The sequence below is a fragment of the Somniosus microcephalus genome, chromosome 13, assembly GCF_052327205.1.
Source record: "Somniosus microcephalus isolate GS21.2 chromosome 13, FLI_Smic_1.0, whole genome shotgun sequence".
Taxonomy (NCBI): Eukaryota; Metazoa; Chordata; class Chondrichthyes; order Squaliformes; family Somniosidae; genus Somniosus; species Somniosus microcephalus.
In genome coordinates, this window is record NC_140999.1 from 114363838 (window position 1) to 114381231 (window position 17394).

A 17394-nucleotide genomic window follows, 5' to 3' on the forward strand; every position below is an offset into this window, starting at 1 on the left:
AGGCACTGGAATTAGGTACAGGCGGCGATACAGAAAAGACTCGAGTAGACAGGTGGTTTGGATGTAAGAAAACCAAGATTTTATTAAACAGAAAATAACACAGTCTTATGAGAAGTTACCAGTATAAAATTACAGGCAAATACAAATAACTATACTTATACAGGGAATGGGGAACACACGGCACATCGAGGGAAAACAAACTATCTTAACAATCCCCTTATCCTTATCCCACCCCTTATACCTAACTAGATTAAGCTATGAGGGGCCAGAATTCATGCTCACCAATCCAAAATAAAACCAACTGTTAACGAGTGCGAGTTTTGAAGTCTGGTCTCTGGTCCTTCTAGGTACCCCGTCGCCACGTCGTCTTCAGGGGCGCGGTGCTGGGTCTGCTACTGCAACACACCTTCTCCCCTCCGCTGCCGTCGTCATCTCGTCACGATGGGTTCTCCTCTTCTTCTCCCTCGGGTGGTCATTGGCGGCACCGTTGTGCCTACAGGGCAGCTGGCAGTTTTAACTGCCTAGATTTTCCTACCCAAGCTTAGGAATGCCAGTCTATTCGTCGTGGCATGGCCACCTGCGTTTTCGCAGTGTTCAATGAGAAATGTCCGTCTTCCCAAGCGCCAGCTTATAACTAGGCGCTTGGTTTTCTTATCGGTACGTTTTTCGCTGCCCTGCTCTGCCCTTATCGAGTTGTTATCGACTTCTTCGTCTCATCTCGTCTCGTCTCGTCGGACTACTATACAAGTCCTGGGCTACCTGCTCAACTTCGTCTCGCCCCTTTCTGCGGCCTGGGCATCCTGGATAGCTATGGACTTGGGTCTCGTTCCCCTCCCCTGCTGTTGGTATGGTGTAACTGGTTACTGAAAATCTGCTACGGGGAGAGAACCCGCCACGAGGCCAGGGCACGAGTACGAGCGGCAGCCCAAGAGGCCGGAGCCACGAGAGCAGAGCAAAAGCCAAGAAGAGCAGAGAGCAGAGCGCGAGATTGCTACCCGGGGCCTGCAGTTATACTCCTTACGAAAACCCTTATCTGCGCACCAAATCAGGTTAGTTCATTGTCCCAATCTTGACGGGCTAGTTTAAATAATTGTAGCAATCTAAACTAACTGTTTTTAGATGGCCGGTGATCGCACCTACTGGCCTGATGTCTGAGCTGTATTGTTATTAATGCATCTTAATCGGCCGGTCCAGCCTCGATGGCTTCCTCAAGCTGTTTCCGATTATTTATGCAAACAACTTGATGGCCTCAAGTATAGGCCTAACTGGTTTTAGTCTGTCTACGATTTGGCTTAATGCATATTCAACGTCCTGCTGTATGCTTTTCAAAATGCAAAGTCCTTCTTCACAGAAACTGCACTTAGGTTTCGATTTCCCCAAAAGCTGCTTGTGCCACAGAGTCCAAGCATAAGAACATAAGAACATAAGAAGTAGGAGCAGGAGTAGGCCATACGGCCCCTCGGGCCTGCTCTGCCATTCAATAGGATCATGGCTGATCCAAACCTAGACTCACGTCCACTTCCCTGCCCACTCCCCGTAACCCCTAATTCCCTTATCAGCTAGGAAACTGTCTATCTCTGTTTTAAATGTATTTAATGTCGCAGCTTCCACAGCTCTCTGAGGTAGCAAATTCCATAGATTTACTACCCTCTGAGTGAAGAAGTTTCTCCTCATCTCAGTTTTGAAAGGGCAGCCCCTTATTCTAAGGTTATGCCCCCTAGTTCTAGTCTCACCCATCAGTGGAAACATCCTCACCGCATCCACCCGATCAAGCCCCCTCACAATTTTATATGTTTCGATAAGATCGCCTCTCATTCTTCTGAATTCCAATGAGTAGAGGCCCAACCTACTCAACCTTTCCTCATAAGTCAACCCCCTCATCTCCGGAATCAACCGAGTGAACCTTCTCTGAACTGCCTCAAGAGCAAGTATATCTTTTCTTAAATATGGAAACTAAAACTGCACGCAGTATTCCAGGTGTGGCCTCACCAGTATCCTGTATAACTGAAGCAAGACTTCCCTGCTTTTATACTCCATCCCCCTTGCAATAATAGCCAAGATTCCATTGGCCTTCCTGATCACCTGCTGCACCTGCATACTAACCTTCTGTGTTTCATGCACCAGGACCCCCAGATCCCTTTGTACTGTAGCACTTTGCAGTTTCTCTCCATTTAGATAATAACTTGCTCTTTGATTTTTTTCCACCAAAGTGCATAACCTCACACTTTCCAACATTATATTCCATCTGCCAAATTTCTGCCCACTCACTTAGCCTGTCTATGTCCTTTTGCAGGTTTTTTATGTCCTCCTCACTCACTGCTTTCCCTCCCATCTTTGTATCGTCGGCAAACTTGGATACATTGCACTCGGTCCCTTCCTCCAAATCGTTAATATAGATTGTAAAGAGTTGGGGTCCCAGCACTGACCCCTGCGGAACACCACTAGTTACTGATTGCCAACCCGAGAATGAACCATTTATCCCAACTCTCTGTTTTCTGTTAGATAGCCAATCTTCCACGCATGCCTGTATATTACCCCCAATCCCGTGATTTTTTATCTTGTGCAGTAATCTTTTGTGTGGCACCTTGTCAAATGCCTTTTGGAAATCCAAAATACACCCCTTTATCCACCCTATTTGTTACATCCTCAAAGTATTCGAGCAAATTTGTCAAACATGACTTCCCCTTCATAAAACCATGCTGACTCTGTCCGATTAAATTATGTTTATCCAAATGTCCTGTTACTGCTTCCTTAAAAATGGACTCCAACATTTTACCAACCACAGATGTTAGGCTAACTGGTCTATAGTTTCCAGCCTTTTGTCTACTTCCCTTTTTAAATAAGGGCATTACATTAGCAGTTTTCCAATCTGCTGTGACCTTTCCTGAATCCAGGGAGTTTTGGAAAATTACCACTAATGCATCCACAATCCCTACCGTTACTTCTCTCAAGACCCTAGGATGTAAGCCATCAGGTCCGGGGGATTTATCTGCCTTTTGTCCCATTATCTTACTGAGTACCACCTCCTTAGTGATTTTAATCATGTTTAGCTCCGCCCCCCCATTGCCCCCTGTTTGTCCAGTGTTGGGATATTTTTAGTGTCCTCTACTGTAAAGACTGATGCAAAATATTTGTTCAGCGTTTTTGCCATCTCCATGTTCCCCACCACTAGTTTCCCGGTCTCGTCCTCTAAGGGACCAACATTCACTTTAGCCACCCTTTCTCTTTTTATATAACTGTAGAAACTCTTGCTATCTGTTTTTATATTTTTTGCTAGTTTAATTTCATAATCTATCTTCCCTTTCTTAATTAATCTTTTAGTTATTCTTTGCTGGCTTTTAAATGCTTCCCAATCTTCTATCCTCCCACTAGATTTGGCTACTTTATATGCCCTTGTTTTCAGTCGGATACTATCCTTTATTACTTTACTTAGCCACGGACGGCTGTCTTTTCTTTTACCCCCCTTTTTCCTCAGTGGAATATATTTTTCTTGAAAGTTGTGAAATATCTCCTTGAATGTACACCACTGCTCATGTACCGTCTTACACTTTAATCTATTTTCCCAGTCCACTTTAGTCAACTCTGCTCTCATACCTTCATAGTCTCCTTTATTTAAGCTTAGTACACTGGTTTGAGATCCAACTCTCTCACCCTCCAACTGAATTTGGAATTCAACCATGTTATGGTCATTCATTCCATGGGGATCCTTTACTAGGATATTTTTTATTAATCCTGTCTCATTACACAGGACCAGATCTAAGATTGCCTGCCCCCTGGTTGGTTCAGTAACATACTGCTCAAGGAACCCGTCCCTAATGCACTCTATGAACTCTTCCTCAAGGCTGCCCTTCCCAATTTGATTAGTCCAGTCAATATGAAAGTTAAAATCCCCCATGATTATAGCTGTTCCCTTATTACAAGCCCCAACTATTTCCTGATTTATACTCCAACCAACAGAGTTGCAACTGTTAGGAGGCCTATAGACTACGCCCACTAGTGACTTTTTCCCCTTATTATTCCTTATCTCCACCCAAACTTATTCACTATCCTGATCCTTTGACCCAATATCATTTCTCACTATTGCAGTGATTCCATCATTTTAAAATCTTGCAGGCTTTTGGCCACGAGGTGCAGACACCATCTTTGGGTACCCTTTTCATTAAAATGTCCATGCAGGGTCCCTTTTATTAATAATAACCTTTGGGGAAAAGTGGAAATTTTGCGAATCTTACACAGGCACTAGTGGGCCAACACTTCGTAGGAGCACATGAGTAGGCAAAGGCACAGTAATGAGAGGCACTAAGGGATTGCACAAGGATGAAACATAGAAGATAGTTGCAGGACTAGGCCATTCGGCCCCTCGAGCCTGTTCTGCCATTTAATGAGATCATAGCTGATCATCGAAATTCAGTACCCTGTCCCTGCTTTCTCCCCATATCCCTCGATCCCTTGAAGAATTAATATTGTTGTTGTACATATGTCTTCAATGATTATTTAGAAATTTATTCATTCACTTTGGATTATTTTGTGGTGTGTCTCATTTCAGCTTTGCACTGTGATATGGCCTGAGACAGGGATGGAATGATGGGGATGTGGTGAGCAATGGGGATCTGGGGTTTAATTTATTGGAACCGCAGTCTGATGAGGCGATCACAGACAGCCCTTCCAGAAGGCCGATTGAGTGGCTGCTGCCTCCCTTGCTCCTGTTCCTCCTCCTCCTCCTTCTCCTCCTCCTCGTCTTATTCTTCCTCCTCGTCCTCCTCCTCCTCTCCCGCTTCCTCCTCCTGGGGTGGTCCCGCACTCCCTGGTGGCAATGGCTGGGCCCTAATGATGGCCAGATTGTGGAGCATGCAGAAGACCACGACGAAAAGTGACACACTGTCTGCCGAGTACTGGAGGGCTCCTCCCGAATGGTCAATGCAGTGGAACCATTGCCCAAGCACCCCGATGGTCTGTTCAATGATGTTCATGGCGGCGGCATGGCTCTCATTATATGAGTGCTGGGCAGGAGTGTTGGGGGTGCGGAGGGGAGTCATGAGCCAGGTGGAGAGCGGATAGCCCTTCCCTCTGACCAGCCAGCCGTGAGTTTGATGCGGTGGCACACTGGTCTGGTGCAGGCGCAGGATAGCGGGCATTCACACTGAGGATTTGCTGTCTATGGTTGCACACCAACTGCACATTAAGTGAGTGGCAGCCTTTGCAGTTACAGAAGGTCTCAGGATGGTTATGCGGTGCCCGCAAAGCCAGGTGGGTCAGTTAGTGGCGCTCTGCACCATGGGGAATCCTGCTATCCTAGCAAAGCCACATGCACATTCGTCCTGCTTCTCTCTGGTGATGGGGAAGGAAATGTAATCCCTTCTACTGTAGAAAATCTATGTGACCTCCTGGATGTAGCGATGGACGGCGAACTGCGAGATGTTCGCTATATCTCTTGTTGCAGACTAGAAGGAACCGCTGGCAAAGAAATTGAGGGTGACGGTGACCTTGACTGCCACTGAGAGAGCCATGCTCGCCCTGATCTAAGGCTGGAGGTCTGGTTGCAGGAGGTGGCTGAGTTCTGTGACCACCTCCTTGGTGAAGTGGAGCCTTCAAATACACTGCTCCTCACTTAATTGGAGGTAGGAGAAGTGCTGTCGGAATACCCTTGGGGGGTAAGGCATCCCGTTTAGAGCCCTGATGGCTCTCCTTCTCCCTCTGGCCACATGTTGCAATCTTTCTCGCTGGCTCCGCTCCCTCCACATTAGACCCTGGAGGGCGGATTCGATTGCCAGTACAGCCCCCATTAATGTAAGCATGTGCAGCACTTTGATATGTTGTGAGAATAAATGTAACTAACTGGAGTATAAAAGCAGGGAAGTCTTGCTTCAGTTATACGGGGTATTGGTGAAGCCACACCTGGAATACTGCGTGCAGTTTTGGTTTCCATATTTAAGAAAATATATACTTGCTCTCGAGGCAGTTCAGAGAAGGTTCACTCGGTTGATTCCGGAGATGAGGGGGTTGACTTATGAGGAAAAGTTGAGTAGGTTGGGCCTCTACTCATTGGAGTTCAGAAGAATGAGAGGCGATCTTATCGAAACATATAAGACTGTGAGGGGGCTTGATCGGGTGGATGCGGGGAGGATGTTTCCACTGAAGGATGATATTATGTCCGTGTATAATTGAGACACGGACTGCAGGAGTTGATTATAACAGGTCTTTACTGAATGGAGGCAACCTGGAACTACTATGCAAATGTTACTACACAGGCTTATATACAGGGGTGGTCACTACTGGTACTGCAGTATACAGGGGCTGCAGAATATAGTTCCTTCTGCAAAGTACATACACTACAATTCCTCCCCTTTTAGCTAAACAGTACATAACATTCGATTAACAATGAAATAACATATTTACAATTACAGTTGCTAGATACATTAGTTGAAGTTAAGCAATTATAAGTTCAGTCTTTGAGGAGGCTTCCTGATCCTGTCTGGATAACGCCTCTTCGGGGTATCAGGTTCTTCTGGCAACATTGAGTCGGGATCAATGTCGTTGTTTGGTTCGTCTGCTTCCAATATCACCGATTCTGAGGTAGATGCAATTGGTACTTCGGTTTCATCGCCAGGTGTATCAGATCGTGGTGTGGAGTTGACGTTTCCCAGTGACTCTAGAATCTGGTCAGCATGGCGTCTTACAATGCTCTCTCCAACATCCACGGTATACATTAGAGGTCCTTGCCATGTACAGATCGTTCCTGGCTGCCATTTCTCTGTGCGGTAGTCCCGGGCCAAAACTGGTTGACCTATCTTAAAACTCCTGGTCGGCCTTTCATTCATATTCTGAAACTGCCTGTTCTCCACATCTCTTCTGATGTTTGGCTTAACCAAATCCAAGTGGCATCATAGTCTTCGATTGAAGAACATCATGGCTGGAGTTTGGTTGGTAACCGCATGTGTCGCATTCCGGTAGGCAAACAAGAAGTTATCCACCTTGTGCTGTAGGGGTATACACATTGCCTTGATAGCCTTCTTGAATGTTTGAACGAACCTCTTGGCCAATCCATTAGTGGCTGGATGATATGGGGCGGATGTGTAATGCTTAACACCATTGTTCTTTAAGAACTTCCGGAACTCTTCAGACACAAACTGTGGTCCATTGTCGGAGCAAATCTGTTCAGGCAGCCCATTCCTGGCGAATATGGTTCGTAAGACTGTGATAGTTTTTACTGTGGTGGTTGAGGACATTTTTATTACCTCTGGCCACTTTGAATGTGCATCCACCGCAATTAAAAACATTGAGTCCATAAATGGACCAGCAAAATCAATGTGCACCTTTGCCATGGAGATGAGGGCCACTCCCATGGATGTAGAGGGGCTTGTGGTGGGGCGTTTTGGACCTTCTGGCATCCTGTACAGCTCTTGGTCATCTCTTCGACTTCTCTATCGATTCCCGGCCACCACACAAACGCTCTGGCTAAGTTCTTCATTTTTACCCCTCCCAGATGACCCTCATGAAGCTCATTGAGCACTCTATCCTTCAATTTGGGTGGAATTACTACTCTGGATCCACACATCAAGGTTCCTCTGCACACTGACAGCTGTTCTCTTCTCGGCGAGAATGCTGGCAGCAGTGGTTCGCCATGTGCTGGCCATCCCTTCACCGTTAAATCATAGACCCAGGAGAGTGTCGGGTCATTTCGTGTTTCCTTTTCTATGTTTGCATTCATCACAGGGAGACATTCGACTATGGTCGAGTGGAATATCTCCACTGGATCCACTGCAAGTTCTTCTTCCACCGTCGGCAACGGTAGGCGCGACAATCCATCAGCATTCCCATGCTGTTTAGTTCCTTTGTACTCGATGTCATATTGGTGTGCCCCTAGGAAAAGGGACCACCTCTGTAGCAATTGTGCTGTCATTATCGGTACGCCCTTCTGAGGGTTGAAAATGGAGACAAGAGGTTGATGATCAGTAAGTAGAGTAAATTTCTGACCGTGCAGGTAGTGATTGAACTTCTTCACCCCCCACACCAGACTGAGGGCCTCTCTGTCAATCTGGGCGTAGTTACGCTTGGCTGAAGTTAACGAGCGTGACGCAAAAGCTATCGGCCTCTCTGAACCATCAAGGAATTTATGTGACAGTACCGCCCCAATGCCGTAGGGAGATGCATCACACGCCAGTCTGATCGGTAGTGATGGGTTGTAGTGAGCCAATACTTCTCTTGAAGTGATTAGGTCCTTACTCTTCTGAAAGGCCGGCTTACATTCATCGCTCCATTTCCACGCTACATCCGTTTGTAGTAGGGCGTTCAGTGGGTGCAGAATTGTGGACAAATTCGGCAAAAACTTATGGTAGTAATTCACCAATTTGAGGAATGACCTCAGTTGCGACACATTTTCAGGCACTGGAGCCTTAACTACCGCTTCAATTTTGTCAGGGGACTTATGTAACCCCTCTTCATCAATCACGTGGCCACAATACGATATCTGTTTCTTAAAAAACTCGCACTTGGGGCGATTGGCTCGTAGCCCGTGTTCTCTTAGTCTAGTGAGCACCTGCTCTAGGTTGGCAAGGTGTTCACTGTCATCTTCACCTGTCACTAGGATGTCGTCCAAGTAACACTGAGTAACCGGAATTCCTTGCAGGACTTGTTCCATCGCTCTTTGCCATATCGCCGGAGCTGATGCTACTCCGAATACCAGTCGATTATACTGGTAAAGATCTTTGTGAGTGTTTTTCGTGAGATACTTCTTAGAGGATTCTTCAACCTCCATCTGCAAATATGCTTGTGCTAGGTCAATTTTTGTAAAACGCTTCCCTCCAGATAGTGAGGCGAAGATATTTTCTATCCTTGGAAGAGGATATTGTGCTGTGTGAAGGACTGGGTTCACCGTCACCTTGAAGTCCCCACAGATGCGAACCTTCCTTGGCTCCTCAGACTCATTGTTTAACGTTTTCTTCATGACAGGAATGATAGGTGTCGCCCACTCGCACCAGTCTACCTTAGATAACACGCCTGCATTCTCCAGATTCTCCAGCTCTGCCTCGACGGCTGGGCGAATTGCATATGGTACCGGTCTTGCTTTGAAAAACTTGGCAATTGCATTCTCTTCTATTTTTATCGAGGCGGTTATGCCTTTAAGAGTTCCCAGTTCTTGTTGAAATACCTCTTTGGCATTAGCTAAGATTGTTGACAATCGTCCAGGAGTGACGTCGTCATCCTTTTTACCAGCCACCGTCAGTGCCTGAATGGAGTGCCAGTCTAAACTTATCTTTCTGATCCATTCACGTCCCAATAACGGTGGTCCACCATCTTGCAGTATGTACAGATACAATTTCTGTCTTTCCTTTCCGTTGTATTCGACAGGCACCCTTATTTTTCCTCTGGGGTATACTTTTTGCCCCGTATACGTCTTCAAGACAATGGATGTCTCTTTCAAGGGTATGTGTGAGAATAGCCGCTCGTAGTCGCGTCGATTCATGACAGTTAGAGCTGATCCTGTATCCAATTCCATTTTGACTTGGGACCCTGCTATCGTGAGGGTGACCCAAATGGTTCGGTGATCCTCTTTTGCGATTACGTTGTGAAGTTTGAGACAGCTTAGTCTCTTGTTCCCGGATTCACTATCGCTCATCTGGTCTTCGGAACAACTGTCCGTCATCTTTTGTACTTTCCTGTACGGTTCCTTAGTAGCTTTTTTGTTGTCGTTGGTCTTCTTCCCAGACCTGCAAACTCGTGCAATGTGTCCCATCTTTCCGCATTGCCTGCATATTTTGTCCTTGGACCAGCAGTCCTTCTGGTCATGGGTTGTTCTGCCGCAGCGGTAACATTTTGCAAATCCCCGTGTCATTTCGTGGGTGCCGTATTCCTGTGGCTTTTGCTGTATTTCCGCAGCTCCCCTTACTGCTGCTTCGTATGATACTGCCATGCTGAAAGCCTTATCTAGCATCAGCTCTTTCTCTGAGAGTAACCTCTTTTGAGTTCCTTCACTCAGGAGTCCACAGACAAATTTGTCCCGTAAGGTATCTGCCAGTCCTGCTCCGAACTGGCAGTGCTTTGATAGCTTGCGTAGTTCCGTAAGGTAATCAGCATTGCTCTCATCTTTATGCTGATTTCTCCTGTGGAATTTAAATCTTTCTGCTATCAGCAGCGGTGTGGGATTTAGGTGTTCCTGTAGGATAGCAACAATTTTGTTCAAACTCTTCGCCTTCGGTTGGCTGGAGTAATCAGGTCCCGCAATAGGCCGTACATTCTTGCGCCCATTAAGTTTAGCAGTACCGATGCCTTTTTCTCATCGGCTACTTCGTTTGCCTCGCAATATACCTCGACTCTTTCCACATACGTGGTCCAGTCTTCTATTGCATTATCGAAGGCAGTGATATTGCCAGTCTTCGTCATCTTGGAAATCTAAGATGGCGCCTCCCGCGCTTTGCCTTCTTCCCCGATTTAACAAAATGGCGCCTCCTGCGCTTTGCCTTCTTCCCCGCTGGATTAAGATGGCGCTGTTGCTGGCGTTTTATGCCTTGATGGCAATGCCCTATGGTCTTCGCGCACTTCCCCCCGCGCTGCTGCTAACGCCGCTCTCCGCGGTTCCCGTGGCAACTGCAGCTCCTCGCGGCTTTCTGCGCGTTTAATTTTTATTATTTCCCCATCGTTGGAACAACCCTGCGGGACTCTTGCCTCCCTCTTCTCGGGTCTGTACGCTGCCCGGCTTCGTAGCACCGGCCACGCCCTGTGTGCTCCACCCTCTCCCTCTCCTCTTCCCGACAACGCTGCTCGGCCCCGTTGCAAAGCCACCCGCTCGAGCTCTAGACCGCCGCAGCCCAGGAAGGATCAGTGTACTACCTGCCACCAGCCTGATTAGCTGAAGCACCATCGACAGGATAACCAAGCCCCGCTCTCGACAGCCTCTCCTGCAAATATTTAATTCCGCTGACTCAGAGGCGGATGCCCACGGTCGGCGTCCGTTTCTTCTGTTTCTTTCTTCCTTCTGGCCTCGACCTCTGATAACTTCCCTTCAGGGATGGATCCCCATGAGGTGGTGCAGACTGTAGGTAAGTTCGTATCTGCTCGTCGCCAGTATTACGTCCGTGTATAATTGAGACACGGACTGCAGGAGTTGGTTATAACAGGTCTTTACTGAATGGAGGCAACCTGGAACTACTATGCAAATGTTACTACACAGGCTTATATACAGGGGTGGTCACTACTGGTACTGCAGTATACAGGGGCTGCAGAATATAGTTCCTTCTGCAAAGTACATACACCACAGGTGAGACTAGAACTAGGGGGCATAATCTTAGAAGAAGGGGCTGCCATTTCAAAACTGAGATGAGGAGAAACTTCTTCACTCAGAGTGTAGTAAATCTATCAAATTTGCTACCTCAGAGAGCTGTGGAAGCTGCGACATTAAATAAATTTAAAACGGAGATAGACAGTTTCCTAGCTGATAAGGGAATTAGGGGTTACGGGGAGCGGGCAGGGAAGTGGACGTGAGTCTAGGTTCAGATCAGCCATGATCCTATTGAATGGCGGAGCAGGCCCGAGGGGCCGTATGGCCTACTCCTGCTCCTACTTCTTATGTTCTTATGTTATGTTCTTATGTTCTTTAATCAACTGTTTCAAAACCATGAGATTTCTAGTTACATCACTAGTTCCTGGTTACAGGAACATCCTGAGCAAGCTGGGCCCACGCCCGAGTATTTATACTCCTTGGACGGCGCCACCAGCTGGCCGCCCAGTGTTACTTCATGAGTCATGATAAGATTCATGACACTGACCGTTTGTCAGTTTTTGTTAAATGAAAATTGGCTGTCCCGATCTTGTTTGGGGAACTGCTCCAGCAGTCAATTAGGCTCCTTTCGCTTGCAGTGCATATGCTGTCTGTCAGATGCTCCCGAGCCCAATGGGTCTGGCTGTAATTTCAGTTTCACACCGAGACCAAGAGAAGAGGAGGGCAGGTTACACTCGTCTCATTTATGAGAAGCTTCTAAATTAGAGCTTTCAATCGAAGCAATGACCTGGCCAAGGGCTTAATTCTAAGCTTCACTGGCTGTAAGTGAATTAGAGAATAGGATGAGAGGGAAGAACAACAGAAACTTATATCAAATCCCTAAACTCTCCGCTTCTCTTCCTTTCTTTCCTCCTTTAACACGCTCCATAAAACCTACCTCTTTGACCAAATGTTTGGTCATCTCCTTATGCGGCTCGGTGTCAGGTTTTGTTTTTTAATACTTCTGTGAAGCGCCTTGGGACGTTTTACTATGTTAAAGGCGCTAGATAAATACAAGTTGTTGTTGTTGTTAAATGCACTTATTAATGCCATGGGCATTTATGGTAAGGTTTGGAAGTACTTATAAGACAATGTGAAGGGGAGGTAATTGTAATGTCCGAGGATCAATAATACTCAGACTGCAGGAGAACAATAAAACAGGTATTTACTGAACAGAGAGTAATTCAAGACTGAAGTACAGAAGCCTGCTATGGCTTTATATACAGGGGTGGTCACTGCCGGTACTGCAGTATAGAATCAGTTCTTCTCTTAAAGGTACATACACAACAATTCCTCCCCTTTTAGATAAACAGTACATAACATTCATTTAACAACTAAATAATAACTAATTACAATTACAATTTTCTCTGTACTATATACATCAACAGAAATAATCATTTATAAGTTCAGTCTTTGAGGAGGCTTCCTGATCCTGACTGGATAACGCCTTTCTCGAGTATCCTGTTCTTGCGGCGGAGTTGATTCTGGCTCATTGCCATTGGTTGGTTCGTCAGCTTCCAATACCACTGCTTCTGAGGTAGACGCAATCTGTACTTCAGGTTGATTACCAGGTGCACCTGCTCGTGGTATGGGTTTGGCTTGTTCCTGTGACTCTAGAATCTGGTCAGCATGGCGTCTCACCATGCTCTCTCCAATGTCCACTGTGTACATTAGTGGTCCCTGCTGTGTGCATATCGTTCCTGGCTGCCATTTTTCTGTTTGGTAGTCGCGGGCCAAGACTGGTTGCCCTATCTTGAAGCTCCTGGTTGGCTTCTCATTTATGTGCTGGAATTGCTTATCCTCAACATCTCGTCTTATGTTTGGTTTGAGCAAATCCAGGCGACACCTTAGCCTTCGGTTGAAGAACATTGTGGCTGGAGTTTGGGTGGTGACTGCATGTGTCGCATTCCGGTAAGCAAACAAGAAAGTATCCACCTTGTGTTGCAGTGGTATGTTGTCATTATGCATTGCCTTTATTGCCTTTTTAAAGGTCTGAACAAACCCCTCAGCCAATCCATTTGTGGCTGGATGATATGGGGCAGATGTGTAATGTTTCACCCCATTATTCCTCAGAAACCTTCGGAAATCCTCGGACACAAACTGTGGCCCATTGTCGGAGCAACTCTGTTCTGGCAAGCCATTCCTGGCCAAGATGCTCCGTAGGAATGCAATAGTTTTCTCCGTGGTGGTGGAGGACATTTTGATGACCTCTGGCCATTTTGAATGGGCGTCCACAGCGATTAGGAACATTGAGTCCATAAATGGACCAGCAAAATCAATGTGTACCCGTTGCCATGGAGATGAGGGCCACTCTCATGGATGTAGCGGGGCCTGTGGTTTCTGTTGTATTTCCGCAGCTCCCTGTGCTGCTGCTTCGTAGGATACTGCCACGCTGAAAACCTGTTCTAGCGTCAGGTCCTTTTCCGAAAGTAGTCGTTTCTGGGTTCCTTCACTCTGGAGCCCGCAGACAAACTTATCCCATAAGGTGTCTGCCAGTCCTGCTCCCAACTGGCAGTGCTTCGATAACTTGCGTAGTTCCGTAAGATAGTCAGCATTGCTCTCATCTTTGTGCTGGTTTCTTTTATGGAACTTGAATCTTTCTGCTATCAGCAGCAGTGTAGGGTTTAGGTGTTCCTGTAAGATATTAACAATCTCTTCAAAACTTTTCTGCATTGGTTTAGCTGGGGTAATTAAATTCTGCAATAGGCCGTACGTTCTCGCGCCCATCAAATTTAATAATACCGACGCCTTCTTTCCATTGGCCACCTCATTGGCATTGCAGTACACTTCAATTCTTTCCACATACATGGTCCAGTCTTCTGCCTCGTTGTCGAAAGCAGTGATACTGCCACTCTTCGGCATCTTGGGTGACTTAAAATGGCGCCTCCCGCGCTTTTTCTTCTTCCCCAATGTAATAAAATGGCACCTCCCGCGCTTTTCCTTCTTCCCCAATGGAATAAAATGGCGCCACCCGCGCTTTTCCTTCTTCCCCTTGCTGCCACGCTGCTCCTAGCGTTCTACAGGGTAATGGCGGCGAACCGCGGCTTCGGCGCGTATCACTTTTCCTTCCCCGCATTCTATCCTCTCCACGCTGCCCTGTCCTTGAGCACCGACCACACCCCGTGCGCTCCACCCTCTCTCTCTCTCTTCCTCCCGACAATGCTGCACGGTCCCTTTGCAGAGTTGCTCGATCGAGCCCGAGCCCGCCGCAGTCCGGAAGGGTCAGCGCACTACCTGCTACCAGCACGACTTGCTGGAACACCTCGACTGGGGAGCAAGGCCCAGCTCTCCACAGCCTCCCCTGCAACTCTCCGATGGATCCCTCGGCGGTTGCCCGCGGTCAACGCCCGCCGTTCTGACTTCGACCTCCAAGAAGCTTGTCTTCAGGGAAAAGATCCCTGTGAGGTGATGCAGTACTGCAGGTGAGTTCGAACCTGCCCGTCACCAATGTAATGTCCGAGGATCAATAATACTCAGACTGCAGGAGAACAATAAAACAGGTATTTACTGAACAGAGAGTAATTCAAGACTGACGTACAGAAGCCTGCTATGGCTTTATAGACAGGGTTGGTCACTGCTGGTACTGCAGTATAGAATCAGTTCTTCTCTTAAAGGTACATACACAACAGTAATTGTAAATGCCATGCAGGCTTAGTAGAATATATTGATGGAAGGTTATGGTGGGCTTATCCTTATCTGCATTCAAACCAAAACAACCTTTCTGTGTAATGCCTACATTAAAACAGTGACTGCACTTCAAAAAGTATCGCATTGGCTGTAAAGCACTTTGGGGCATCCATTGGTCGTGAAAGGTGCTAAATAAATGCAAGTCCTCCCTTCCTTCCTTTTCACGTCCTTCCTTCGCATGGAGTGGTGGAGGTAGCATTAACCCCCCTGTCTCTGCACCTGCTTAATATCTGTTACATCTCCAGCTTTTTCCAGTTCTGATGAAGGGTCATCAACCTTTCATGCGGAAGGATGTCCTTATCTGAGGAAGAATGTTCTTGCCATGGAAGGAGTTCAGCAAAGATTCACCAGGCTGATACCTGGGATGGCAGGAATGATGTATGAGGAGAGATTGGATCGATTGGGCTTGTGCTCGCTGGAGTTTAGAAGAATGAGAGTGGATCTCATCGAAACTTATAAAATTCTAACAGGACTAGACAGACTAGATGCTGCAAGGATGTTCCTGATGGTCGGGGAGTCCAGAACCAGGGGCCACAGTCTAAGGATAAGGGGTAGGCCATTTAGGACAGAAATGAGGAGGAATTTCTTCACCCAGATAGTGGTGAACCTGTGGAATTCTCTACCACAGAAGGCAGTAGAGGCCAATTCATTAAATATATTCAAGAAGGAGTTGGATATATTTCTCAAGGCTAAAGGGATCAAGGGGTATGGGGAGAAAGCAAGGACCGGGTACTGAATTTGGATGATCAGCCATGATCGCATTGAATGGCGGAGCAGGCTCAAGGGGCCGAATGGCCTACTCCTGCTCCTATCTTCTATGTTTCTATGTTTTAGTAGTCACAACACCCCTGATACAAAAGAACGATTAAATTATTGAATGGGTTGCACAATGTTAAAGTGACAAGGAAGCAGTGAAACAGCACTAACCTGACAGCTGTGACTGATCCCTTTAAGTAGCGCCCCTGGGGCTGGCATCCACTTGCTTGATGACTCCTCTCCCTGTCGCTGTCGCGGCGAGGCGCTAAAGCAATGGGTGAAAATGAATTTGGCAGATCGGGCACCCAGTGAGCGTTGCACGCTCGCTGATGTCACAATCTGCCTAGTGATGAGGTCCCCGGTGATAACTGGTAGCAGCAACACAATGGTGGGGGGGGCGGGTTTGGCGTGTGGCGCTGGATTCACCTCACCCAGGCGCTACTGCCTCAGCATCCCGTTACCACCTCTACCAGGCATTAACGGGAGGCGTTAAGCCACTTAATTTTTCCCCTATAAAAAAAGGTCACTCTTGCTGCTCCTGCTTCCACTTGGCTCCAATCTTGAGTCCCTCTGGCTGCCTCCACCCCCACTCCTACTTCCGTGGAATCTCTCCCTCTGCCTTTGTTCCCATTTTGGCCCTCGCCCAAGAAGTCTTTTTGGCTGCCCTGCCCCTGCTCCCAGTTAGTTTACCAAAATGTTAGCTCCACATGTCTGGCCTTGGTTTTCTTTTAGCAAAACAAGGAATGTTCTCTCACTTTTCTTCATTTGAAATATATTTTTGACATTACTTTACGCATCTGTCTAAACCCTCTATATAAAAAAACCTTGGTTTTGCATCACTTTCACTGGTAAATATCCATTCACTGAATCAAGGATTTTAGTGACAGCTTGGTTGAGTGCACAACCCAGTTAAGTGCCCAATTTTAGCTGGCAAAAACAATATACATTTTAACAGATATCTCAGTGCTAGCTTTCTTGCTAACATTTCTCTAGGTCAGTGCTGTGCTTTCTGCATACATCTTTACCATTATTGCCCACCTTCATGTCCATTTACATCCGGTGCTATTATTTAATATTCATTCCTTACCTTTGTGCAACTTCTTCCACTCTACCTGTCAGTATTTTATTTTTGAGGTGTCAATACTATGTTGACTCTTTCCATGACGTCCTACCACCCTTGCTGCCATGTCTGTTAGTCTGGCTCAGCGTTAGCACTCTCAACTCTGCGTCAGATGGCCATGGGTTCAAGTCCCACTCCTAGGACCACATAATCTAGGTTAACACTTCAGTGCAGTGCTGAAGGAGCTCGATATTGTTGGGGGGTGTTGGTCCGACAGCTGATACGTTAAACTGCGGCCCCCATCTGCCATGTTCAGGCGGATGTTGAGGATTCCATGGCACTTTTTGAAGAATTCTCCTGGTGTCTGGCCAATAATCTTTCCTCAATCAACACCAACAAAACAGGAAACCATCATTGCTGTTTGTGGGATCTGGCTGTGTGCAAATTGGCTGCTACATTTACCTAAATATCAACAGTGATTGCATTTCAAAGTCATTAGTGTAAACCATTTTAAGACATTCCTCAGGAAAGTGATAAGGTACGTTTTTCCCACCTCTCCACATACTTAGGGATTGTTCTCCCCTGTCCAAACTATGCTGACATTTCTCCATGTATGATTTTCCAAGAATGTCCATCG